Raw genomic sequence first — 26335 nt, forward strand, 5'->3', positions numbered from 1 at the left:
TTTTCCTGTGTTTGGGGCAAATGGGTAGCAGGTGGGAACACATCGGGCAGCTAACGTGTGCATGACAGAGTGATGAAGGATAGTAATTTATATTGAATGGCAACTGTCATATTTTTGTAATTGAGAATATCTCATTTTATATAGAGAGCATTTAGTTTAATTTTGTTTTGCTTATGATTTTATCTTTTCCTTTTTGTGTAGTATTTCGTATGGCTCCCTCCAGGAAAGCTAAGGTGGTCGATTACCCGTTGGCGGATAATGCCACTTGTGGGTGATCTGTTGCTTTCTCTAATGAATTATATGTTTTGTGACTTTTTTCAAGGCACATTCCATGGCTTGGCAAGCTGTAGAATACAATAATATTTCCTTTATTTGTGGTTTTGCTTTCTGCTGTCTCAGTTACTGATGGTCACCCATGGTCTAGAAGCAGATGGTCCTCGTTTTGATGAACCGTGAGACGGTCCAGAGTAGCCACATGCTACGTGCCTGTGTCATTCCCCTCACATGATCTCAGCATGTGGGCGTTTTACCATCTCATATCGTCACAAGAAGACAGGTGAATACAACACAATAAGATATTTTGAGAGAGAGAGCAACAGCTATATAACTTTTATTACAGTATATTGTTATTAACTATCCTATTTTATTATTGTTATTAATCTCTTACTGTGCCTGACTTAAAAATTAAGCTTTATTATAGGTATGTATGCACAGGAAAAAACATGCAGAGATGCCATACACTCTCCTGGAGAGCTAGTTCTGAGTTGCAAAAATAAGAAAATAAAATTGTAAGAAAGAAGGCATTGTTCATGGTGAGTGAAAATAAATGCACAGGCAGATGGGAATGAAGAGCTGTTTGCCCTGCCTGAAGGAGAGCACTAGAGACTTTTGAAGATAATATCCTTAACATTTATATGGCTCTTCATATTTTTAAAGTGCTTCCTGGTAATTAAGAGTCATTAATCAGATATTAGCTGCAGGTTATTCAATGAAATAGTTGTTGGTTTCAACACAGAGCTGTATATAATTTTGCAAACTAGAACTGATTCCTTTTACATTTCACAAAAATCTTGACTTTCTTGTGCACATTGAGAGTGTCGCTATGTGTGAGTTTTCATTATGCATATCAAGATGTACTATTATATGAATTCACATTTATATACCAGTTTGTGATTTGTTGGATTGATGCAGTGATCCCTCCTTATCCATGGTTTCACTTCCTGCAGTTTCAGTTACTTACAATCCAGAAGCAGATAATCCCCCTTCTGCCAGTTCTGGATTCTGCCAGAATCCCCCAGTTCTGCCGAACTGCCAGATCGGTAGTAGCCTAATGCTCTATCACATTGGCTACGTCATTCACCTCAAGTCATTTCATCACACAGACATTTTATCATCTCACATCAAAACAAGAAGAAGGATAAGGACGGTACAATGAGATATTTTGAGAGAGAGAGAGAGAGAGAGACTACACTCATGTAACTATTATTACAGTGTGTTGTTATAATTGTTCTATTTTATTATTATTATTGTTAATGTCTTACTGAACCTAATTTATAAATTAAATTTTGTCATAGATATATATATATATATATATATATATATATATATATATATATAAAACCCAATATATATAGGATTTGGTACTATGTGTGGTTTCAGGCATCCAGTGAGGGTCTTGAGACATACCTTCCATAGATAAGAGAAGACAACTGCATTTACAACATGTATGGAGACAAGACTATATAGGGAAACTCAAGTTTTAGAAGTATCACAGTGTAATTCATCACTGAATGCTCTTGCGTAACACAGGGGGACATGCTGGCTTGGAGTGGCCAGTAAAAACCCAAAATAGAGTCTCCTTTCTTCTATAGTTTGAATGTTGCCACTTGGATGCACCAAAAGATTTTCACTGCAAGTGGATGCCTTATCTACTTGGCTATTTCTAGGAATAATAACTTAGTTTACCTCCAATCTAAGCTGAAATAAATTATACATGTTAGACTGAGATTTACTTGGCACATTTATATCTAGATATCAAGAAACACTTGTTTCCCATTTGTATTTCTGCATACCTGTTCTTCAACCAATTATCACAGGTAATTGAGGTCTGAGGGAAGCCATAGGTCCTTGGAGTTGAGCTTTTCAGAAATTAATGGGGACTCCTTTGGCTTTGATGTTTGAATATATTAATATCACTATAACTCTCATTGGTTTTCCTATAAAGGCTATGAAACTGTGGTTATTTCTCCCCACAGAGCCTCCACATTTCTCTTCTTCCTATAATCATAAACTTTGTCATAGGTCTCTGCAGTCTGCAGCCAGATGGCCTGGTTTTGAATCCTATTCTCTGACTTACCAGCTGTGTGACCTTGGACAGATTACTTTGCTTCTCTGACACTTGGTTTACTTATCTGCAAAATAAAGAATGATTTATCTCCTGCCATCAGTTGTTAGAGGGTTAAGTGAGTAAATATTTATAAAGCGCTTGGAACAGTATCTGGCACATTTGTACTACTACATAATTATCTGTTAAACCTATTAAAGGTTTCACATTTCAAAAATACCTTGTTGAGCTGAATATAGAAGATATTCTATTAATGTTTGCTGAGTCTTTTTTTTTTAATTCACATTTTAAAATACTTTGCCAAAAAATGAGTTCAGATTCCTTTACTTAGCAAAAAAGAAATTATACTTTGCTATGGGTAAATTTTAAGGGACAAAAATTGGCTAAATTTCCACTGCCAAGAACTGCTTGAAGACTGGGCAAAGAATATTTGGTGGTGGCTATTAAACATTGTGGACATGTTGGCAAGAAAGAGAAGGGCTGGGTTAGCTTTAGCTTCTCATGCTTGTGCTCATTGGTGAGTTCGAGGCAGGAAGCTTGGGAGGGCTTGGAAAATCTTCCTTGTAGTTCTTCAGCTTTACTCACACCCTATTTCACTGCTACATAGGTTAAGAAAAAGTCACAAAGCAAGCCAACAGCCAGAAAAAAAAAGGAGTGATTTGTTCCAGGAATGTTTAAGAATTCCCCCAGATTCTCAAATGAAACAATTTTCATTAAGTAAAAATATTTTAATGTTATGCAACAAACTTTTAGAAGGGTGAATTTTGTGAACGACAAAAACAACAACAAACAGATAGAGAATAATGGACCATGAAAATTCCTGAAAGATTGCATTATATTTAGAACATTTTTCTTGGAAGTATAAATTTCAGGATACTCTTAGGATCATACAAATGAGGTCAGGAAACTGATGTTACAGCCCCAAATCCATCATAGAAACAGTTGCTCTTATCTATATTTTAAGAGCTAGTACAGATTCCCAATATTGACTCTATAGTTCCCTTTTTTTCCATAATGTTGATTCAGGTTAGGCAGATGATTAAGTTATGATAGGCTAAATTATAGTTCAATAACTGGTGACCCTACCTCTGACTGGTAACAGACCTGTGTTTTGTATTCGTACAGTACTCTGAAGCCAAGTAATCCTCCCTCCCCTCAAGGCTATTTATTCCTCCTCAGCCCTGCCTCTCCTCTAGCTAAAGATGCCTACTGCTTACTCAGTGCAAGACTCTTAGTGGGGACTGGAAGGAACTCCCTCTCCCTCAGGGACTCTGCCTCTACCTCTCCCTGAGAAACAGATTTTACATGGTCCCTGGGGGTAGGAATATTTCCTATCCCTCCCATGCCACTTCAAATTTTTGTTCTAAGCTGGTAGCTGGTAGACCACATTTGGCCTTTGAAAAGTCATTAAAATTGTAGCTGTTTTCTTTTTCTTCTTCTTCTTCTTTTTCTTACCTGCTTTTATGGTGGTCAACTTTTCTTCCCAGGCTTTTCCAAAGGTGATAGTCATATGACCTTCCTCCTCTGAGGAGCTTGGTACCATTTGTACTTTGTTTGATGCCTTGTAACCTCAACTCCCTCATAGCCTCAAGAAAAATTATGATTTTGTAGACTATCTGACTTTTTCTAGTTGTTAGGGGGGAGCGATCTTCTCTTGCAGCTTTATGCATTTTAAGCAGAAGCTGAATTGATTTTGAAGCCTTCATCAGAAGGTAATTGTGTATGCTTCTATAGCCCAGCCAGGAGATGCAGAAAGACAAGAGTTCCAGAAATTCAGAGGAACAGCTACATTTGACCCAGCCAAAGGAGCATATTCTTGTTCATCTTTCTAGTGATGCAGAGAAGTGGGGACTCAGTACGTCCTGTTCAAAATGTCTACCTCGGTAATCCTTTCATGTGGAATTAATCATAATCTCTGTATCTTATAGTCAAGGCCACTTCACTTTGGTCCCCAAATGCTTTTCTCAGCATCTCCCGGCATGCTCAGCTGCACCTGTGATTCAGTCACATGAGCTGATAGACCTCAGAGAGGGGTCAGACCTCCTTCACTGGAATCCAGAGTACGTTACTTACTAGTTCTGTGACCTGGGGCGAGCTGCTGAAACTCTCCATGGCTCAGTTTTTTCATTTGTAAAATGGAGAAAGTAGTAATACGTACTTGCACCATAGATTTGTTATGAGATGCCCAACTTATTCTAGACTATTTCCATTTCTCTGAGAACCTCTTCTGCAAAACTAGAGTATATAAAACACTAATGTTCGGCTCAGATTCAAATTGGTATCACATTTCCCCTTTGCTGTTCTTAAGATTGATTTTGTGAGCACGTAAGAAATGTGAGCCTACTTCATTCATGTAGAAAAGTAGGAGGTCCTTCTAAACGTAGGGCAATGGGTGAATACACCTAGTTTGATGAGTTCTAAATCATTCCCAAGCCTTTTCTCTTATTATCCTGTTTAGCTTACAATCTTGTTATTCCTACTAAAAGAGTGTTAAGATTGAATAATAATTGATTTGAAGTTCTAGCTATCAGTGGAGTTTTAAAAAAAACCCTTTAGTTCTCTGGAATGTGGCTCCACCAACTGTTCTTGCACTAGGAGCCAAGGAAGGAGAGAGCAATGTGTTGTTGAGACCATCTGGAGGATATATGTGGCTGAACCCTGTTAGAACCTCTCTATAAACTTTTAAGAGTCTGGCAGGCAGGTGTGCGGATTTACTCATTTGTAGTCACCAAAGGCGAAAGCCTCATGAGTTCCTTTGCTTGTTAAAACTGCTGCCCATGAGTCTGGGGTGGCCGGCTTCTGTCTTCCCTCTCTCCTTGGCTCTGTGTCTGCGGGCCAGTTGCCAATTTCACCCAGGGAGCTCCTAAGGTTTTGAACCGACAGAGGGGGAATGCTCCCTCCCTGAAACGTAATTCCTGAGTCCTTTCCCAGACACCATACACGTGTATATATTCAGTGCCCACAGAAAATCAGCCTCTGTATATATGCTAGGTGGTAGACACTTTGTTAGCCCTGCTCTAATGAGTTCAGACCCTTTAGATGTACTTTGCTGAGTTTATTGAGTGAGGAAAATGGATTACATAATGTTCCTGACACTGCTTTGTTTACTGAGATGAAGTGAGTAATTTGCCAAAACAAACAAACAAGCAAACAAAAAAAACCAAAGCAAAACAAAAAAAAAACCTTCAAGGTTATGTTATAGCATATGCAAAAGCCATAAAATTAGCCTCTAATGTCTCAAATTGCAGCCAGGTACAGTGTAGAGGTAGGAAATTTTCTGAGATGGAGAATGTTCACTATGCTTAGTTTTAAATCCCTTATCCAGTCCATCCCTGTGCTGGGCACATAGTAGGTCTGTTGGGTGACATAGCACATACTGAACAAACGCATGTTGCATGATTGATGCATAGAAGAGCTGGCGTACTTTGTCACACACACACACACACACAAAGGCACCATAGGCTTTGAAAATGAAGATCACAGTCTAAGCAGGTAGTTGTCCTTTATGGAGAACCCACCACGTGCCTGTCTCTGTGCTAAGGATTTTATCTAGGCGAATTCACTTACTCTCAGAAGAACCTGCAAAGGTAGACTTTATAGCATGAGGCATCAGTGATAGAATTGGAGCTGGTGTTCTGAGGAGGTCTAGAAGACAGGGAACAGAAAGAGAGGTAGAGTGTTCTTAACCTCCTTTTTGTTATATCACCGCTGCTCTCCTCTTCATCCTGAGATGGGATGAGGGCTCCCATACCTGATGTAGAAGACTGATGTAGGTGTATGTAAAATCAAGGAATTGATAAACATCTTCAGCTTGCTGAGCCATAATTAATTCCTATGCCATGTTCCCTATTTTTAATGACTAAAAAGATCATAATTTCACTACTTCCTCTGTCTGACCATCATTCATTAGAACTATTGTTAGCCTAACAAATCCCCTGGTTCTCATTCTAAATCATCTCTTCATTTAATTTTACCCCGTTTGTTACTCTTAATCCTTTCTGAATAATATCTCATTCTGTTTTTTGGACTGGTTCGAACTTCTCACTCTTTCCCCGTGGATTTTGCTTGTCCAACATACTTATTTCACTCTTGTTAAATTTCCTTATTAGGCAGCTCTTCCACTTCTTAAATTGTTTTGTGTTTCATTCTGAATGATTTCTGACATTTAAATTATTTATGGTTAGGAATGTTGCAGAACTAAATGCAGTGTCTTCCAGAATTATGCAGAATGTGCCTGGGGGAAAAGCCTAAGTGTGAGTCCATCATGTCTAACGTCTTCTTTAGGGATTTTTGTGAATGAATTGTGTCCCACAAAAAGCTATGTTAAAGTCCTAACCCTCAGTACCTATAAATGTGACCTTACTTGGCAATATGGCATTTGCAGATTTAATTAAGTTAAGATGATATCATAGTTAAATAAGGATAGGCCTTTAATCCAATGTGATTGGTATTCTTATGTGAAGAGAAGACACACAGAGAAAAACACGTAGCAGGAATGCCCTGTGATAACAGAGACAGAGATCGGAGTGATGTGTCTACAAGCCAAGGAGCAGGAGGGATTGATGGCGACTCCAAAAGTTAAGAGGAAGGTATGGAATAGATTCTCCCTTCTAGAGCCTTCAGAAAGAGCATGGCCATACCAACTCCTTGATTTCAGAGTTTTGGTCTCCAGAACTGTGAGACAACAAATTTCTGTTATTTTAAGCCACAAGGTTTGTAGTAATTTGTTATGGCAGCCTATGAAACCAATATAGGGACTAAACCATTTCCTGATTTACCATCATCCTCACCTTAGTTGTAATAATGTCAATATACTGGGCATCAATGTGTTCCTGGAAATGGGCTAAGTGTAAGCATGTCATATCTGATTGAATCCTCATAGCCCCTCGATTTATTTTTCCTGATATACAGATTAAGAGACTGAGTATTGGTGAAGTTGAATACATTCTAGTAAGAGGTGGATCTTGAAATGGATCCAAATGGATCAATTCCAAAACCAGTGCTTTGAATCACTATGCTTTTCTGCCATCCACGGAAGCAGTATGATCATTTTCTTTTACTGATTTAACATTTGAGGATTATATTCTATATATAGTATTCTAGCTTCATTTTTTAACAGGATGAAGTCATTGTTATTTCCCTTCCCCCACCCCATATTCCATTACATTTCTAATTCTTCTAGCATCCTCTGTTCTCATTATTACTACTCACTTTCCTTCTTTAAATAGATTTTAGTCACTAGTAAAGTAAAGAACCAGCTCAGGAGAAACTTGATTATTATCTGTTTATGTCTCTGAGGAAAAGTATAGGTCAGAACAACTTCTCTGAAGCTTGCAATTCAAGGAGATGTGTGTCTAACTATTAGGACACAAATATGCTGTGTCTGCCTTTCCTTCACGTTATAATTTGGTTAAAAAACTATTCTTGGCTGAAACAAGGAGCAATAATCAAAGATTCCTTGGCTTCATGCTCTGAGGAAATGTTTTGAAAAGCTTCTAAAGTGACCCAAAACCTTTTGGCATGGTTGAGAGAAAAGTCTGGAAAGGAGAAGCCCCAGTAACTATTCTCTCTTTCATTTGGTTACTCGATTTACTTTATTTTTAGCTTATTTGTTACTAAAAATGCCTTAGAGTTTTATCTTATTATCCATAAAGCTCTTTCATTTATATTATTCAGTTGATTCACACAACATTTTTGAGATACAAGCAGGACAGATATTATTACTCTCATTTTAAAGATGGCATGTAGAGATGACATGTTTTGCTTAGGGTCATACAGGCAGTAAATGGAAGTGGTATTAGACCCAGAGATTGTGATTTCTAACATCCAGTTGTATTTTCATAAACCAATGCAAATTAATAATAAAAAATAACATCTATATTGTATATTTAATCTCAGAATCCTCATAACCACATTATAAAGTAGATTTCTAAAATTGCTATTTTAAAAACCCGTGGACAAAGACCTAAAAGAGAAGCTTAAGAGGGTTGAGTAATGCAACAGAGGATTTGAACCTACGACAAAACACACACCTTTGCTATTTTACTGCACATCGTCCCCAAAGCAAGCATTTGTTAATGTTAAAATTAACGTTTGTTAATGTTAACCAAGGAATGGTCTACAAGGTGATGATACACCAGGAAGGTCAATCCCAGCCTGGAATCAGGCGACTTGGAGAATAGTGTAATTTGAATGAAAAGGCATCCAGTAGTCCTCCCTCATCCGCAGTTTCGTTACTTCCGACAGGACGCAGACGATTCTCCTGACGAATCATCAGAGGGTCAACAGTAGCCTAGCGCTGCGTCACAGTGCCTGCGTCATTTTCTTCGCTTCATCTCATCACATAGGTATTTTACCGTCTCACATCGTCATAAGAAAAGGGGTGAGTATAGTGCAATAAGATATTTAGAGAGAAAGAGAGAGACTACATTCACGTAACTTTTATTACAGTACATTTTTGTGATGGCTTCCCGGCCTCTTGGCTAAGATCAAGTGTAGTATTATAGTACATTGTTATAATTGTTCTATTTTATTGTTAGTTATTATTATTAATCTCTTACTGTGCCTAATTTATAAATTAAGTTTATTGTAAGTATGTACGTATGTATAGGAAAAAGCATAGTATATATAGGGTTCAGTACTATCCGCGGTTTCAGGCATCCATGGTGGGGGTTGGGGTGGAACAGATCTGTGGATAACGGGGGACTGCTATATATTTCTTTTACATTGAAACTTCAGTGGGGTCCAGATTCCCTTGATTCCCAATTCACATCACATCTGCCTATTCTGACAGAGCATTTAAATAATTTACCTGACTTTTAAAACATGTACTCATAGGGTTTCTTCCCTGTCAGCGTTTGCTCAGGTACCCTGATGAGACGTGTAGTTGAAATCGTTGAGTGATGACGGCTCTGTGCTATTAGGTGACAGGTTTCAGGACCTGACAGACAATCTAATTGGTTTAACAGTGATCAGACTTTTGAGAAGTTAAACCCACCTTCAAATCACAATGACATATAATGGGAGAGTTTGGAAAAAAACCCACACACAACAGCCTCCAATTTTTTTCCCCTGCACTTTATTGTTACATGTACAGACCACATTTTTTTTGCAGTTAAATCTTAGAGACAAACATTTTTTCTTTTCAGAAAGAAGGCTGGGTTAGGAACTTTATCAGAATGTTTTACATTGAGCAAATTTCTTTGGACTCATTTGAAAAAATAAATAGAAATCTCTTATTTAAAAGAGATGTGTGATGGAAAATCTTTGTACACTAACCACTGAATTATTGACTTCTCTGTATACTTAGATTGGAGGATATTGGAAGATTTTCTTTAAATTATTCATTGAAGGGCTTTAAAGTAAATTTAATCCCCAGAAATATTCAGAGCCTTTATTTTGAATGAGGAAAGACAATCAATTCACTGAGAATTGTTTGTGTCCAAATATCAATGTATCTGAATTATGTTTACTTTCACATGTGCCATCTAATGAAATATTCAGAGTGGCTTTTCATTTTCCAGAGTCAAGTCATCTTAAATAATTTATTCATCTATAGAATCAGGCTAGCATTAAATCACTTCCCAGGATATTGACAAAAATCTGTTTTCCTCCCAATTTCAACACATACTAAAACCCAAAATGAATTCAACATTGGAGTAAGTGATTAATCTAATTTGTACTTTATGCAGTTAAAAAGCCTAATATAAAAAGCCTGTATAATTTTTAAAAATTTTAATGACTTAACCTTTAGGATGTGTGTTAATATTATTGGTTGTTTTAGCAACCTGCTGTCCACATATGCTGGATTGACAGAACATATTTAATACATTGTTTTTAACAGTCAACTTCAGTGCCATCAGAGGCAGTGTCATAGCACCTCTTTATACTAAAGAATTTATCAGCCATTACTCCATTGTGAGGGGTTTTCTATGTCTGGGTTTTGATTCAGTCTACTTGTAGACAGAGGGCCAATTTATTTTTATTTATTTATTTATTTTTATTATGAAGGCTTTTTTTTTCAATATATGAAATTTATTGTCAAATTGGTTTCCATACAACACCTAGTGCTCCTCCCAAAAGGTGCCCTCCTCAATACCCATCACCCACCCTCCCTCCCTCCCACCCCCCATCAACCCTCAGTTTGTTCTCAGTTTTTAAGAGTCTCTTATGCTTTGGCTCTCTCCCACTCTAACCTCTTTTTTTTTTTTTTTTTCCTTCCCCTCCCCCATGGTCTTCTGTTAAGTTTCTCAGGATCCACATAAGAGTGAAAACATATGGTGTCTGTCTTTCGACAGAGGGCCAGTTTAATGGAGAGACACACCTTTCTGTTTCAGCAGTGATATTCTACAGCTGAAGAATAACCAAAAGCAAATCAGGATGCTGACATTAAAACTGCAACTATATTCTGACATTTGCAGGGGACCCCTTTTATGATGTGTAATTTTCCTAGTTTTTTTTCTGTTACGTAATTTTTTTTCTAGATCTTTTTTATGGAAAGCGAATTCAATGTCACATTTATCAGTCTAGTTTCCTTACTTAACATGAGAATCTTTGGTTTCCTAGGGTTATTCCTTAAGATACCATTGATATATCAGAGGGCCTTAGTATTCTTTAGTGAAAATTTAGAGGAAAACAGTTTGGAACTTTTGCCAAGGCTCCGAATCGCTGAGTTTGGACACTTCTCTCTTGTCCATGCAATGCTGGCAGTGCTTTCTAGGGGCTACAAATGCTCACTCTAAACCGAGTCACTGCCATGCAAGCAATACTTCCTAGTGACTCTAGGCAGAGGCTTGATCATGATATTGATCATGTGTGTAACTGTAACTAGTGTGACCTTGGGCAAGGTGATTGCTTTACCCTTTAAGTCTCGCTCTCCTCATCTACAAAATAACAATAATGATAAAACAGTATTTGCTTCATAAAGAGGTCATGAGGATGGAATTATCTAGCAATATACTTTGATATAATAGGTGCTCAAGAAAAAGTACTCGTGTCATTCCTGTATTAGCAAAAGGGGCAGAGGGGTATAATAGGAAGACTGAAGATAATCAGCTAAAATTTTATTCGTCCTTAAATGAGGTTCCACTGCTCCAGGAACTGAGTTAGGCAGTTGAACATACATATATGGGACAAAGACAGGAAGGAAATACGGCTAAGTGGTATTTCATGCGTGGTAGAATAAGAAATGCTATTTTTTTCTTCCTTATACTTTTCTGTGCTTTCTGCATTTTATACCATAAAGATGAGTTACTTTTTTAATCCTAAAATTTACATTTAAGGAATAATATAGAACTATGCTGCCCTTTGTAATTTTTCTTCCTGTTAACCCAGCTCCAGGAACCTTTGAATTGAGTCCTTTGGAGAGATTTTGCAGGATGATATTTGCCATTGGTGTTGCAATAGGGTCCGAGATGTGGGCCACCCTCAGAAAGCTGGAAACACAGGTTGAGAGTCAGACAAAGCTGGCCCTGAGTCCATCCATATTCTATCAGTAACAAGCTGTGCAGTCTTGAGAATGTTACTTCATCTCTCTGAGTCTCTTTCCTGATCTGTAAAATGAAGGTGACAATCTCCTTTGCAAGATTGTAGTGATGATTAAATCAAGTGAGTGTTCCTATGTAGTGTACTTAACATAGTCCGAACCATAAAAGTAGTCATATAATGATGGCTATTATTGTTCAGTGAAAGATTATTGAAGGTCAACTTCTTTTTTCTCATGAAGCAACTGAAGCATATGGAAATTACGTGACTTCTCTGATATCTTCCTGATAGTAAATGACAGAATGTCAGGTTTACTAACATCAGTACGGCACTCTTTCCAATAGACGTGTTTCAAAATGTGTGTTATTGAATACGATCTTCAAAATTTTTCCGTATAAACATAAAACCCTGGTATTATTTGCTTAATATTTTTCTTTATGTTTACTTAAATAACTTTTTCACTTATGTAAATTTGTTTAGAAATTGTCTGCCATTATTTTAAATATAAATCAGTATCACTTCCCGTGTCATAAACAAAAGGTGATTATGAAATAAATTCAATAATGCAAAATAATTTTATTATATTTTAGCTAGATAGTATTAGAAGCGAGTTAAATGTCAGTTTTAAAAGCCTAGAACACTTCATGACATGAAGGAATTGGTGCCTTAATAAGTAAGAAATGAAAAAGCAGAAAGATGTTAAGTTATGGTACCTGGCTGTAAGAGACTGGCCATTTGCACTTGGTTTCAGAATGGATCAGAATGGGTGATGATAGTGCAAAGATTGGTCATGGAGTGAGTGCATAACCAGAGTAGAATGTCATTTCTGTTTCAGAAAGGTCTGAAACCATCTCATACTACTCATCAGATTTCCTAAAAGGGTATTACTTGTTTAAGAACCTACCTAGTTTATTCTAACTGATTCGTCAGCCATCCATCCCACTTTCATGTAGTTTCTGACTTTCCACGATGGTTTTATATCAGCTGTTGCTGTTACTCTTATGCTAATGCATGGAACATGAGTTTTATAGCAATGAGGCAATCCATTTTCAATGACAGGTTGTAATGAACTGAGAGGGTTGTACTATGAACTTTATTGTGGTGGGAGAGATGGCAGTACAACATATACATCAGTCAAATTGCCAAAAAATGTCCTTCTGCAAAAATGCCAGTTGGGGATGTAATAATGTGACCATGTTCAGAACAGGTGGGGGTAAGGAAGGTCGGCAAAACACCTCACCAGAGGCTAAACTTCCAGAGTTTTCATCAGTAATGTGTGAGTAATTTCTCTCTGTCTCAGTCAACATTTTAGGAACGTAAATACTAAAGTACACGCGTGAGAATGGCACTATAGTTCTAGAAATGAGGAGGAAGTAAAGAAAGTCATACAAATGATGAAGAAACTAGCAGGAAAACCCCTCTCCTTCAATGAAAAAACCTTTCTGTCCTAATTCTCCCACTTTGATTCTCTTCCTCACTATTCTTTATGTCTTTGTGTTTTTCTCTCTGACATACTATCCTTCAATTTTTCAAGTAACTTAACTCTGACCCCTTCTAATTTCAGCTTATTATTTTTTTGAGAAGGTCTACAAAGGAGATATGTCCAGTTTGGGAAAATAAAGTCTTGAGGAGATTGTAATCAAAGCACATGAAATATATGAAGAGGGTAAAGATAAAACAGGTCATTGCCAAAGTCTAATATAAGATTTTTTCTGTGAAACTTAGAAATGGTAGATAGAAGATACAGAAAAAATGTCAGGTAACTGACATTTAAGGGATCTATCCTGAGATTTTTCAAGAGTCTTTCAAATTATAAATATCAATGAAGTATAAAATATCTCAAATAAAACTGAAGAAAATATACTGAAATATATGTGTGTTTCTTCTAGACTGTTAATGAATCCTTACATTATAAACTGATACCAGACTATGACAGTGGATGATTGGTTGGTTGCTGATATTAGGATGAGCAGTTTGATAAAGAAGCAGTTTGCCATCTTTTCTGTGAAGGACTTGGTGGTAAATGCGTTGATGAAGCTACTCAAACAATCTTTAATTTTATCTCTTGGGTGATGGTAATTTTCCCACCAGTTGGAACACTAGCCAGAACATTGTCATATGTTCCTTTCTTTCCATTTCTTTATTATGGATTTATTCACTTTATAGCTATGAACACTGCTGAAATAGACATTCTTTAATTTATTGCAGAATTCTATGTTAAGCTATACTATGTGAACCATCACTTTCTTAAACTTAAAATTCTATTAACAGCACTATTATTGGCCTTTTATTTTGAGAACGACTTTTTCTCTAGGAAATGTGTGTGTGTGTGTGTACGTGTGTGTGTGTGTGTGTGTGTGTGTGTGTGTGTGTGTGTTTTAAATAACATTCAGAATACTACTCTGTTGTTTCTAGAAAATTGTCCAGACCACACACATTTGTGTCTTCTGGGTCTGGTACATATTGTGGTGCAATGAATCTGAATTTCTCCACATGCCTTTTATTTGCAGATGACATAATAGCATACTTGAAAAATTCTAGAGAATCAAAGTAAAGCTAACTCAAACAATAAAAAAATTCAGCCTAGTAGCAAGATATAAAATTAATATGCAAAAATCAATAGCAGACATGTACATGAGTAGCTAGTTAGAAGTTATACTGAGATAAAAATCCCATTTACAGTAGTGACAGGTAATGCATGGAAGAATAAATTTAATAATAAATCATTCTGTTTTGAGAATCAAATGAGAATAACTTGTAAAATAGGATAGTGTACTATCAATATAGCGTTAGTATACCTGGCATTATGTTGGCTATTAGATGGTGAGTCACTTGAAGACAAGAGTCATAGCTTAGCTCCGTTTTCTGCAGTGCCAACCAACACACGGGTCATGCGTTAGTACTCCCTGTATGTTTGTTGCAAGCAGTGGAAAGCACACAATTGATGGCCATTGGGAATTCCCAGGGAAGAGGTAGAAATGCTCCTTCCTGATTTTGTGTGGTGGCTAAGGGCTCCTGGGATGGAGCTCTGTTTATTTTGTGCATGATCCTTGCAGAAAAGTTCCATCATAGTCTCTGGGGAAAAGAATAGTGGGAGCTGGACTGGAAGCCCCATTATTTGTGGAGCTTTGCATGCTGATGGTGATGCTGTATTGGGTCTGCCAAGTTTGTCCACTGGGGCTCCTGGAAGGAAACTGTATGTACATTCACAAAGCAAACATACTTAAGGAACAAAATTATTTCTATGAAAAATTTAAAATTACCTTCCACTCTGTTAAATAGGATGACTAGTATTCAGTATCTTTCTGGCAGTTCTAGTCAACATAAAATGGGAGGAAAAAGTGATAAGCTGCGGCGCCTGGGTGGCTCAGTCAGTTAAGCTACCTACTTTGGCTCAGGTCATGATCTCACAGTTCGTGAGTTTGAGCACAGGGCAGAGCCTGGAGCCTGCTTCGGATTCTGTGTCTCCGTCTCTCTCTGCCCCTCCCCGCTCACACTCTGTTTCTCTCTGTCTCTCAAAAATAAATAAATGTTAACAAAATTAAAAAAAAAAAAAGAAAAAGTGATAAGCTATACGTATTGTAACAAAGGAGATAACTTTTTAATGACATGAGAATTAACTATTTTTATGAGTTAATAAAATAACTTTTATTACAGATGGTATAAAAACCATTAGAAATAAAAAGGTAAATATTGTAAATATAAGATCATATTTATAAATATATTTATAAATATAAAAGGTAAATCTTAGTAAATATAGTAAATATATAAATATAGTAAATATAGTAAATATATAAATATATTTATAAATATAAAAGGTAAATCTTAGTAAATATAAGATTAACGTATAAAAACCAATAGCATTTCCTTATACCAGAAGTAACTTATTAGAAAATATAATAAAAAATTCTAACCCATGATAGAAAAAGCTTGGGAATAATAAATAATAATAAATAGTAAAACCCAGCAGGCTTTGAATTTGATGTCATCTGCCACCTTTACTTTGAGACCAGATAAAGGCCCTTTGCTGCGGAAGCTGCTCCTTGGTACCAAGCCTCAGTAGCTCTAGGATCCCACCTCAGGGTGCAACCATAGACAGGCAACTTTGGTGGTGAGAACATAGTCCAGAGGGAGGCTGCCTAGATTTGAAACCCATCTACATCAGGATGTAATAGGCATATCACTGGCAAGTACAGGTCCTAATTGTTTCATCTGTTAAATGGGGCTAATAACTCTATGTAATAGGGTTGTGAATATTCAATGAGTTACTACATATAAAGCAGCATCTGGCACATATAGTTGCCACACAAGTGTGAGTTCCCACTAGGATCATCACTGTGTATCCTGCTTGACATCATCCACTGTGTGGTCCTACAGAACTTAGTTCCCCTTTAAGGCCCTGCCTTAACAGTTATAATGAAGTGAATTTCATTTCCAAAATGTTAACAGGAAAATGATAGATGCTTACATGGCAAAGATGGGTCAGACTCCAAGTTTCAGAGGATTTAGGCATGTTCTCCTGAATGTGCATTCTATCTTCCTACCTTAGAAACTATAAAACCTCCCCGATGGTTTCATAAAACTGTAAAAACCTTCTAATGGAGAGACATGCTATATCTCAGATGAGATTCAATATTATGGAGGTGTCAATTCTTCCCAAACTAATTTGTACACTTAATTCCAGTGTAATAAACTCTCTCTGTATGTTTTTCCTAACTTAGAAAGTTCATTTTAAACTTTTATTGGAAGACTAACTGCACCAGAAAGAAAAAACAAATTAAAAATAAAAGGAGAATAATGATGCTGTTTGCTTTACTATAAATCTAACAAAAATACAGCTCTAGTGATGGAAGTGGTCTAGTGCTTGTATCTAGTACACTATGAAATATGGTAGCCGTTAACTAGACATGGCTATTTACATACAAATTAATTAAAACTAAAAATTAAGATGAAAAATTTAGTTTTTAACCATACCACATTTCCAGTGTTCAATAGCCACATGTGGCTACTGCATCAGACAGCATAGACATAGAACATTTCCTTTAGCACAAAGAGTTCTATTGAACAGTGCAACTCCAAAAACAGATATACGATAATCTAGTATAGGATAAAGATGGCAATTCAAATAAGTGGGCAGAAGTGGATTTTTTCAGGAGGCCATTTAATTTTTTTTTCTCGTTGGAAAAGTCTATGAAAAATGATAAAATATTCTGAAACCATGAAGAAAAATAAAGCAAATAATACTACATCAAAAAGGAAACTTTTCTGTAAGAAAAATATAAAGAGAATAAATGATAGATGACAACTGGGAGAATTTTGTAACCTATTGACAAAAGGACTATTTAAAGAACTCCTGAAGATTAATTAAAAAAAAAAAAGTAAAGCTTCAGTAGGGAAGTGAATAGAGTATATCAAAGGTCAATTCAAAGAAGAAAGAATGCCATGGCTATCCAACTTATGAGTAGATGGTCAATTTCTTTAGTTAAAAAAATGCAATTAAAACAACATTGAGATATGATTTTTTTTACCTGTCGTACTGTCAAAGTTTAAGAATGAATAGACATCAGGCTTTCTCCATACTATTAAATGGAATATAGATGGCTGCCGTATGTTTGGTGAGAAATTTGGCAAGCATATAAAAATTTAAAACATGCTGACCTCTTTTTAAAAATTTTTAATTTTTTTTTTATTTTAGAGAGAAAGAGGGGGGAAAGGGACATATGGCGGAAAGGGGTGGAGGGAGAGAGGGAGAGAATCTTAAGCAGACTGCAAGCTGAGTGCAGGGAGCCCAAGGCAGGGCTCTACCCAACAACCCCGGGATCTGATGTCCAGTGGACTGAGCCACCCAGGCTCCTTGACACATGTTTACTTCTTGACTGGGCAATGCCACCTTACATAAAGATGTACTTGTATGTAAAAGATTAATTGCAGGACTATTTATAATTCACTACAAATGGAAACAGTACAAATGTCTGTCTGTAGTGGATTTATTTAATTATGGCATATATATAGGGTGTATATATGTGCACATACTTATGTACATGTGTAACAAAATATGTACAACATATGTACATGTATAACAAATATTACATAGCCATTAGTACAATGAGGTAACTCTGTATGTTCCAGTATGGGCAAATACCCTCAATGTACACTGAAGTAAAAAAGAAAGAGTATTACTTGTAAATAGATACCATGCATCTTATAAATTTATAATATAATTAAATAATTGCCTTACAGAATTATTTATAAATAAAGCAAAAACTATTATATAGAATATTACCAAATTTTAAAATGCATATTTCCCTCTCTCTCTTTCTCGAACATGTATATTTTTCATATGCTTAGAAATAAGTCTGGAAGACTTAAAACTATTTATAACATGCTTTTAAAAATAAAAATATTCATATGGTAAAATGAGAGACTAGAGCTACCAGATGCAAAGAAAACTTTCTGGGTAGCCCAGGAAAGAGGGCTTAAAAGTTTTCAGAAAATAATCTACACTGGTCAGACTGAGGTAAGTCTTACATAGTAGGTAGAAAATATACTATGGAGGTCCACACAGAGGTGCAATTAATTCTAATTTAGGGGAGGTAGAATAGGGGAAGGGGTCCCAGAGGATATTTGACTTGATTCTGAAAAGAATAGGATTTTATTGTTCCTCCTTTTTCACATCAAAGAATCAGGGGGTTAGAATAAACACTTAAAACCTTGGATTGTGAGTGACCTGTTCTGTGAGTGTTCCTCAGACGAGCAAACATTTCTAATAAATTTTAACTTGATAAATGAGTGATGTCTTGCAATATGAGTAGTGAGTAGTACATGATACTGAATGTCACATGATTACAATTGAGCCAATGGTTCTTCTCTATCTCCCTCTCTCTCTGCGGGATTGTGGGTGATTGCCTCCCATACTTGGATGCTCAGTCTCAGGCTGCAGTGTTTGGCAAAAATCAGTGATTTTTCAAAACTTTGGAAGGTGCCCACAACTGGCACTAGTGTATTTTCGTCACTTCAAAGCACCTACGGACTTTGCTCTTCCATACAAGAGTAAGCTTAGGAATGCTTTGCTTCTCTCTAGGTCAGGCTGCCTGCAAATATCTCTTTCTTCTGCTGCCTTATTGCCAGTTACATTTAATACAGTATATGAAAAGAGTTTATTAATAACCGTAGTCAACATCCGTGCGAGTGTATACAATGACCCCCATGTAGAAAAAGGTTGAAAAGAAAGGTGGTAAGAGGAAGGTGCTGATTACCATGGAGCTTAAGAAGGAAATCGTCAAGAAGTGTGAATGAGGTGTGTGAGTGGCTGAAATTGCATGATTTTTAAAGAAGTTTACGTCTGCATCTCTTCCACAGAGGAGGAGGAGACAAAGGCAGAGGAATCCCTCACTTCAGGTGAGGTTAGGGAGATGTATAAAATGTGGGAAACAGTGCAAAATTTTGTAGAAGAGCCCCGCCCGAATCAGGCTGTAGCAGTGTGAGGGATGTATCTGTTTAATGACAATGTAATGTCACGTTTTCGCAAAATCCTCAAAAGGAGGCAAAAGCAAGTGTCATTGGATAGGTTCCTTGTTAAAGTTGCACAAAAAGAAAAAGATTCCATTGAACCAATAGATAGCAGCGATTCCGTTACTGATAGTGAAAGGCATCCTACACAATCCTCTCTCTAATCTCCCTACACCAGCCCACAAAGGTTTTCAAAGGAAAGTACAGGTTAATTAGTTCATTTTCCCTTATATTTTGTATTTTCTTTATTATTTGGTATTATATTGCAGTATTGTAATCATTTTTATATGAATATTTTTGGGTTGTGGAACGAATCATCTGAGTTTCCATTATTTCTTACAGGGAAATCTGCTTTGATATACAAGTGCTTTGGGTTGCAAGCATGTTTCCAGAACAAATTATGTTCACAAACCAAGGTTTGGCTGTATAGGACAATATACTGCTTGCTAACGCGTTTTGACTGTATCCTACAACTAAGCACAACTAAGCAATAGAGAACTAGTCAAGGGTTTTGAAGAGTGATGGAGTAAGATCAGACATGTGTTCTGGAATGATAAGTTTGATGGCAGGATGAAGGATGACCTGGAGAAAGAGACTAGAGGCTCCTAGGGTATCGTGTGTTCACACCAAGAATGATGTGATCCAGAACAAAGGTATTGGGAGTGGAATGTGAAGGAGAGAGTAGGCAGGAGAGAACCTACAGGTATCTGCAGAGGTTATATGTATGCCACCCACCTCACAAGATGTTTTGGCTACTCCCAGGGTATTTCACACCATCCTTCCCTGTCATGGGTTTTGTCTGTTTCCCTTCTGCCAGGTTTCTCTTTCTTGAGCTGCCTGCCAGCTGTTGAGGCTAATGTGCCTTTTTGAAATACCATAAGGCCTGGAAGCACTATTGACTTAAACATTAATTAATTAGTGAGGCAGCCCTCCTAAAGCAGATCCTTTTTGGCCAGGGAAAGCTAAATGTCTAAATGTAGAGTATAAATATGACTGTAGTTCACTGTAATTGTGAAGAGTGTGAAACAATTTACCTAATGGTTTAGGGCAGGTTTAAAGTGGGTTTAATTAGCAACTCATTGCTGTGCAACTCAGTCATTTGATCAGCATTGCCCTTGTCTTTTTAAATAAAAGGAACCGGAGAGTACAAACAAGGGCTCTGAAGGCTAAGTGATTCATCAGCTTCTTCTAGGCAGCACTGCTCCAGGAATCATATGGAGATAGCTTTCTCTTCCTCTAAATTCTCTGTGCTGTCTTGTGGACTTTGTTAATAAGGAATCTGGCCAGGATTGAATGCACATGGGAAGAGAAATTGAAGATGGGCTGGTGTCTGGCCATTTTCCTCTCTGGGACTCACCAGATCTTTAGCCCTTTACTAGGAAACTCCACAGTGATAATTTCTGCTGGAGTGACTGCCTCCCATAGCTCTTGTATTCACAGAGGTTTCCTTGCATACGACACTAGGCTTGGTGCTGTATGAGGGAAGCCAAAAGATTGAGACTTATGCTGGGCCTTAGGGAGCTTGCAGTTTAAGTGATGAAATAAGACTAACAAACGGGAAATGGAGAACTCAGTGCAAAACTGTCAGAGGAGTGGCTGTCCATATTGTTAACAGGGGACTAAAGACATGTTATCATCATATCATCAGAGATCACATAGTCTTCAGTCTAAATTCGGTTCTTGGGGTACTGGAAAACCCCTGTCTTCTCACAATGGATTGCTCAGCCAGTATGTCACTGACCCCGGGTTGCAGCAACTGAATGAGAGAATTCCTTGTGTGATCCAAGTTGCATTCATCTTAAGGCATTTGGAAGATGGAGAGATTGATACAGGCCGAGAAGCCTTTGATGCAAAGGTGGCACAGAAGGATGGATGTGTCAGAACAGGCAAGATCTGAGGAACTTTACATCTTCTTTACTTTCAAGTCTAGAAATTCAGAGGCTGATGTGATGCTATTCAGGCCCTTAAAACAAAGCACAATTCTGAAGGGAGCAGGACATGCCAACAGTATTTGTCAACACACACATACTGAGAAAACTGTTCTGTAATAGCTGCTGAGCCAAGCAGAGGGGAAACAAGATGAGAAAGACATGACTCCTGCCCTGGAAAAGCTTCTTGGATGAAGGTGGAAAAAGATCAGACTTAATATCTTTATATTTCCTGCATCTGTTGGAAGACAACAGCATCCGGTACATCCGGCAAAAGGCTGTTTTCTCTATCCAGGTGAAACTGGAGCGAAACACATGGAATGTCACTTAACTGATCATTCAAGTCTTGCTCTCATTACCCCTTTCCCCATATTCACCAAACAACTCGAATGTTACTTTACTGCAGTGATCATGAAGTCTGAAGAATAATGGTGGGAATATATATTGATGTTTGAATACTTATATTTATAAAATGTGCGCCATTGGGAAAAATACTTAAATTCATCTACATGCTTAATATTTACATGTTTAAAGAGATTCAGAATTACTATCATATTTCTACATTTATGGTGGTGAAAAAAACCGTTGTTATGATTTGTTTGATTTCTGTTCATAATTCAGCAATAGTATAATCCTGAAGTCATTCATCATCTTTTTTGTATGCTCTTCTCCCAGTCTGTTTGTCCTCCTACTTTCTACCCTGTCTCTGATCAAGGCATTCAGCACCCTTCCTGTACTCAGCAAGAATTTGAATACTGGGGCCCTTTTTGGCTTCACCCCTTCCTTTACCTGTAGATCTACTTACTGGTCCAATTATGTCTTGCCATGTTGCCTTTCCCAAGTGTGTTCTCTTCTCTTACCTCTAGGTTTTAATAGCCTTTAATGGATGTGCAAAATAAAGACTACATCTCCCAGTATTTCTTTACAGCTGAACGTGTTTCTCTGTCTCTACCCTGACAAACGAGATAGGTAGTAATGCTGTGCAGCAACTTCTAGGAAGCTTCGTAAGAGACAATATGTGTGCCATTTGTCACATTATTTTTTGTCTGTGTGCTCCCTGGCTGGAGCTGAGGCAGCCTTTTTTTTTTTCTTTTAAAGAGAAGTTTTTAATTTTGAAGGTCAATTTTTCCATTTCTTTTTCTTAATGGATTTTTCTTTTGGTGTCCTATCTAGTTGCAGACAGGATAACCAAGGTCACAAAAATTTTTTATGTTTATTTTTCCTAGAATTTTTATAACTTTAGCTCTTATTTAGGTCTGCAATCCATTTTGAGTTAATTTTTATGCATGGTGTTAGGTAAGGATGCATAATCGTTTCCTAGGGCTGCAAGCAGCCCTTTTGAAACACGAGGCAACAATACCAAGCATAGCAGAGTATCAGGATAACAGAATGGGGGTCTGCCAGTGTGAAGCTGCTCTCCCACGTCTGGACTGCTTAACTCTGAATCTCTTTCATGTGAGAGAAAAATTTCTGTCTTTCAGAAAACACCACTGTTTTGGGTTCTCTCTTACATGACTCTGATCTAATCCTGATTAATACATGTCTGCTGCTGTCTGTTTCTTGCTCTCCTCACTATTGTTATTAATCTCACAGGAGACTGATAAACATAATGTAAGCCATGTAGTGGAAGGCTTAGCAGCACAGGCTCCGGAATATTCTTGTGTGGGTCTCTGCTTTCTATATAGCTGTGCATCTCTTTTCCTCAGTTTTTTCATTGTTAAATGGGGACCACATAAGTTTATTGACAGAAACAGATGAGATAATGCCTATGAAAAACCAGATGCATGGAGTCCAGTGGCAAGTGCTCCATAAAAGGTAGCTTCCCTTGATATTATCATATTGCATAGTTTTATCTGAGAGAGAGAGATCTTAGAATAAATGCCGCCAGACACAATATGCTGGTACAATGATTTACTAAATAGCAACCTGCCAGTCATACTCTTCTCAGCTAAGTCATTTTTATGTTTATACCAAAATTTTATATTTGGCATATTTATGTTTACATTTAAACTCAAGGTGCCCAAATTTATAGGACATATTAAGTCACAGGCTTGCGGTGACTGATCTGTACATGTTGATGTGCCGTATTTCTCAAAATAATTTTCTGGCATCATCTTTTATACTGTCTTCTTTGGCAGTGGAGCCTCTCGTACCCAGGTTTTCTAATATCTTCTATAATATTTACCACACCTGGAGGATTATTCTGATTATTTTTTGCCCTAGGCTTTCTTTATGCCAACATAAAACTGTGAAACAGAATGTTTTCCAGACAATTTCAGCAACCACCTGATTAAATTTCAGACATTCGGTCAAACACTTCTGCCAAATCTCACACTCCATCTTTTTCTTTTCAGGGATCCTTTAAAAACAAAATTTTTAAAAAGTTGATTGAATATATGTATCCCAATAGTGTTTGTGACCTGGCTGTAATCTGCAACATTTTTAAATAGTCTTATTCTTTTTTTTTTTTTTAAATTTTTTTTTCAACGTTTATTTATTTTTGGGACAGAGAGAGACAGAGCATGAACGGGGGAGGGGCAGAGAGAGAGGGAGACACAGAATCGGAAACAGGCTCCAGGCTCTGAGCCATCAGCCCAGAGCCTGACGCGGGGCTCGAGCTCACGGACCGCGAGATCGTGACCTGGCTGAAGTCGGACGCTTAACCGACTGCGCCACCCAGGCGCCCCTAAATAGTCTTATTCTTAAACAGGATAATGTACTTTATTTTGAAATCAGTGTTCACTCAGCAATACAATTATTGATGCCTAGTCTGTAACTGTAGCCCGACGACTGTAGCAGATTTCCCTGTTACTCTAGTCCAAGTGCTTTTCTCTCCTGCCTTTCCCAGGTCACTTCCTGAATCCTCCTACACATCGCTGCACAGAACTCAATCAAATCACTCTCTTGCTCAGTAGCTTTGGTTCACATAGCTCTTTTCTCACCTATTATATTTTCTTTAAAAATTTAATGTTTATTTATTTTTGAGAGAGGGAGACAGAATGTGAGCAGGGGAGGGGCAGAGAGAGAAAGATACAGAATCCGAAGCAGGCTCCAGGCTCCGAGCTGTCAGTACAGAGCCTGATGTGGGGCTCGAACCCATGAACCGCGAGATCATGACCTGAGCCAAAGTCGGATGCTTCACTGAATGAGCCACCCAGGAACCTCTGTCTATAACATTTCCTATTCTTCCAGACATATGCCACCGACTCCATGAAACCTGATACCTGCAGCCAAACGTGATATTTCATTCTTCTGCCTTCCCAGGAAGGGAAAAATTCCCCCCAAATCATATATCTTGTAGAATTATTATGTTTTGCCTCAAATTATTCAACTTTATTATTCATGACTGCCAAAACTGAACATGGGTGGGCTAGGCTCCCCTTGGCCTCTGTCATGTTGAAAGGAGTTTGGTAGGGCAGGAGGTTAGAAATCCAGGACCCAAAGATGTGAGCAGAGGCAGAATTCGTGAACAGCAAAACTGGGGAAGTCAGAGAAAGAAACTGAAATAGGAGTTGACCCAGAGCTTAAATCTTGTTGGATTAATGACCAAGTGAGTTGGAAACAAGCAAAGCTGAAGGAAATTGATAATGCGTTTTGGGAAATCAACTTTGATTGCTAGCCAAAGTTTATGTGTTTCTGTCTTGGGCTGGCAGGACCAGTGAAAGGTAGATGGGATGGAATTGCTGGATGGGAGAAGTGGAAGTGGAAATCCAATGGGACCAATTAGCTCTGTATCTTTAAATGGCCTTAAAATGTATTTTTTTCATTTTTTTTTCAAAGCAGGGTGGGCGGTATGACATTATTAGAAGGAGAGGCAGATGGTGTCACTAATTTGGATTGTCTCCCAAATGATGCCTCTTGGCTCTGCTCTTTGGATTCTAGATCACATACTGTATTGTGTTTGGTGGCCAACAGCCTCTTCAAACAATAACAAGGTAGAAGTGGGCTGAGCGGGGAGCTAGAAGTAGAAGACCTTGTTGATATGGAATGGTGGAAATATGCAGAATTAGTATCATGAAAATGGGATTTGAGCTAAGCTCATTATTAGCACTGCTGCAAACTGCAAGTTGTAGATGTCTCTGCAGAGTTAATGCTGTGTGTTAAACTGGGGGGTTTTCATGGGCCACCTGTGGATTTCTATTGAAGGCGAGGCTAAAGATCCTGTGGTGGTTTTTGTGAATGGTCACCTTACCTCCTGGGAGCTGTAAGTGTTGTAATCCCCTAGTGCTCCCATATTTTGGTGGTACTCTGTGTGTGTGTGTGTGTGTGTGTGTGTGTGTGTGTGTGCACGCGCGCAACTCTTTCAACAAAGGATTCAAAGCAATTTGGACTCTCCCTCCATAGTTTTTCCTGATCTCTCACTGAAACTCTTCTAATATCTCCTAATTGATATACATCTAGCTCCAGCCTTACATCCCTGCAGTGCTTCATTTGTATTGCTGGGAAATCTTTGTGTAACACAAAACTAATGGTTTCTCATTGCCTGAAGTAATTTGGCCACATATCTAAAGGTGGCATTCACCTACACATCCTGTAGAAAGCAGTCTTTTTGTTGTACAGACGTGGCCTTCCACATCCTGGCTTTTCACTGTCTCCTGCCTTACACTGCTGTAATCCTTTGCTCTACTCATGCCTCTCGGCATGCAGTTTACTCACACTCCAGATTGTTTCTTGTCCATGTGCCTTTCCCACAGTACTGTGTGTACTCATGGATCATGCTATTTTTGATGGAATACTGGATGGTGTATATAAAATATGTAACCAATTTTGAAATCTAGGATGATGTTATTACCTACCAGAAATAATATATATGCATGTCTGAGAGGAGGATTTAGCAACCTGATTCTCAGCTCCTCTTTTGTTGGAAATGTGGTCTCAAATGCCAGTCTCACCAGCCTGGGTTTATTTCTACTGCTAGATAGTCTTTACTGACTTAGTACTCTAATGATTTCAAATATATATATATATATATATATATATATATATACACATTTATCTTACATATATATATAAAACATATGGTGGTTGGTCCATGATTACCAGAAGTGGAAGTATGAATAAGTAATTTTAA

General features: G+C 37.6%; 1 long non-coding RNA gene across 1 annotated transcript in view; it reads left to right on the forward strand.

Moving 5' to 3' along the window:
- The first annotated feature begins 8553 nt into the window (after positions 1-8553).
- The window catches only part of LOC123598795, a 314546-nt gene continuing 296764 nt past the window's right edge, over positions 8554-26335 (forward strand). The window contains exon 1 of the long non-coding RNA XR_006712791.1: positions 8554-8726. This is a non-coding gene — a long non-coding RNA (uncharacterized LOC123598795). The remainder of the gene's footprint in view (positions 8727-26335) is intronic.

This window comes from Leopardus geoffroyi, chromosome A1 (assembly GCF_018350155.1).
Source record: "Leopardus geoffroyi isolate Oge1 chromosome A1, O.geoffroyi_Oge1_pat1.0, whole genome shotgun sequence".
NCBI lineage: Eukaryota > Metazoa > Chordata > Mammalia > Carnivora > Felidae > Leopardus > Leopardus geoffroyi.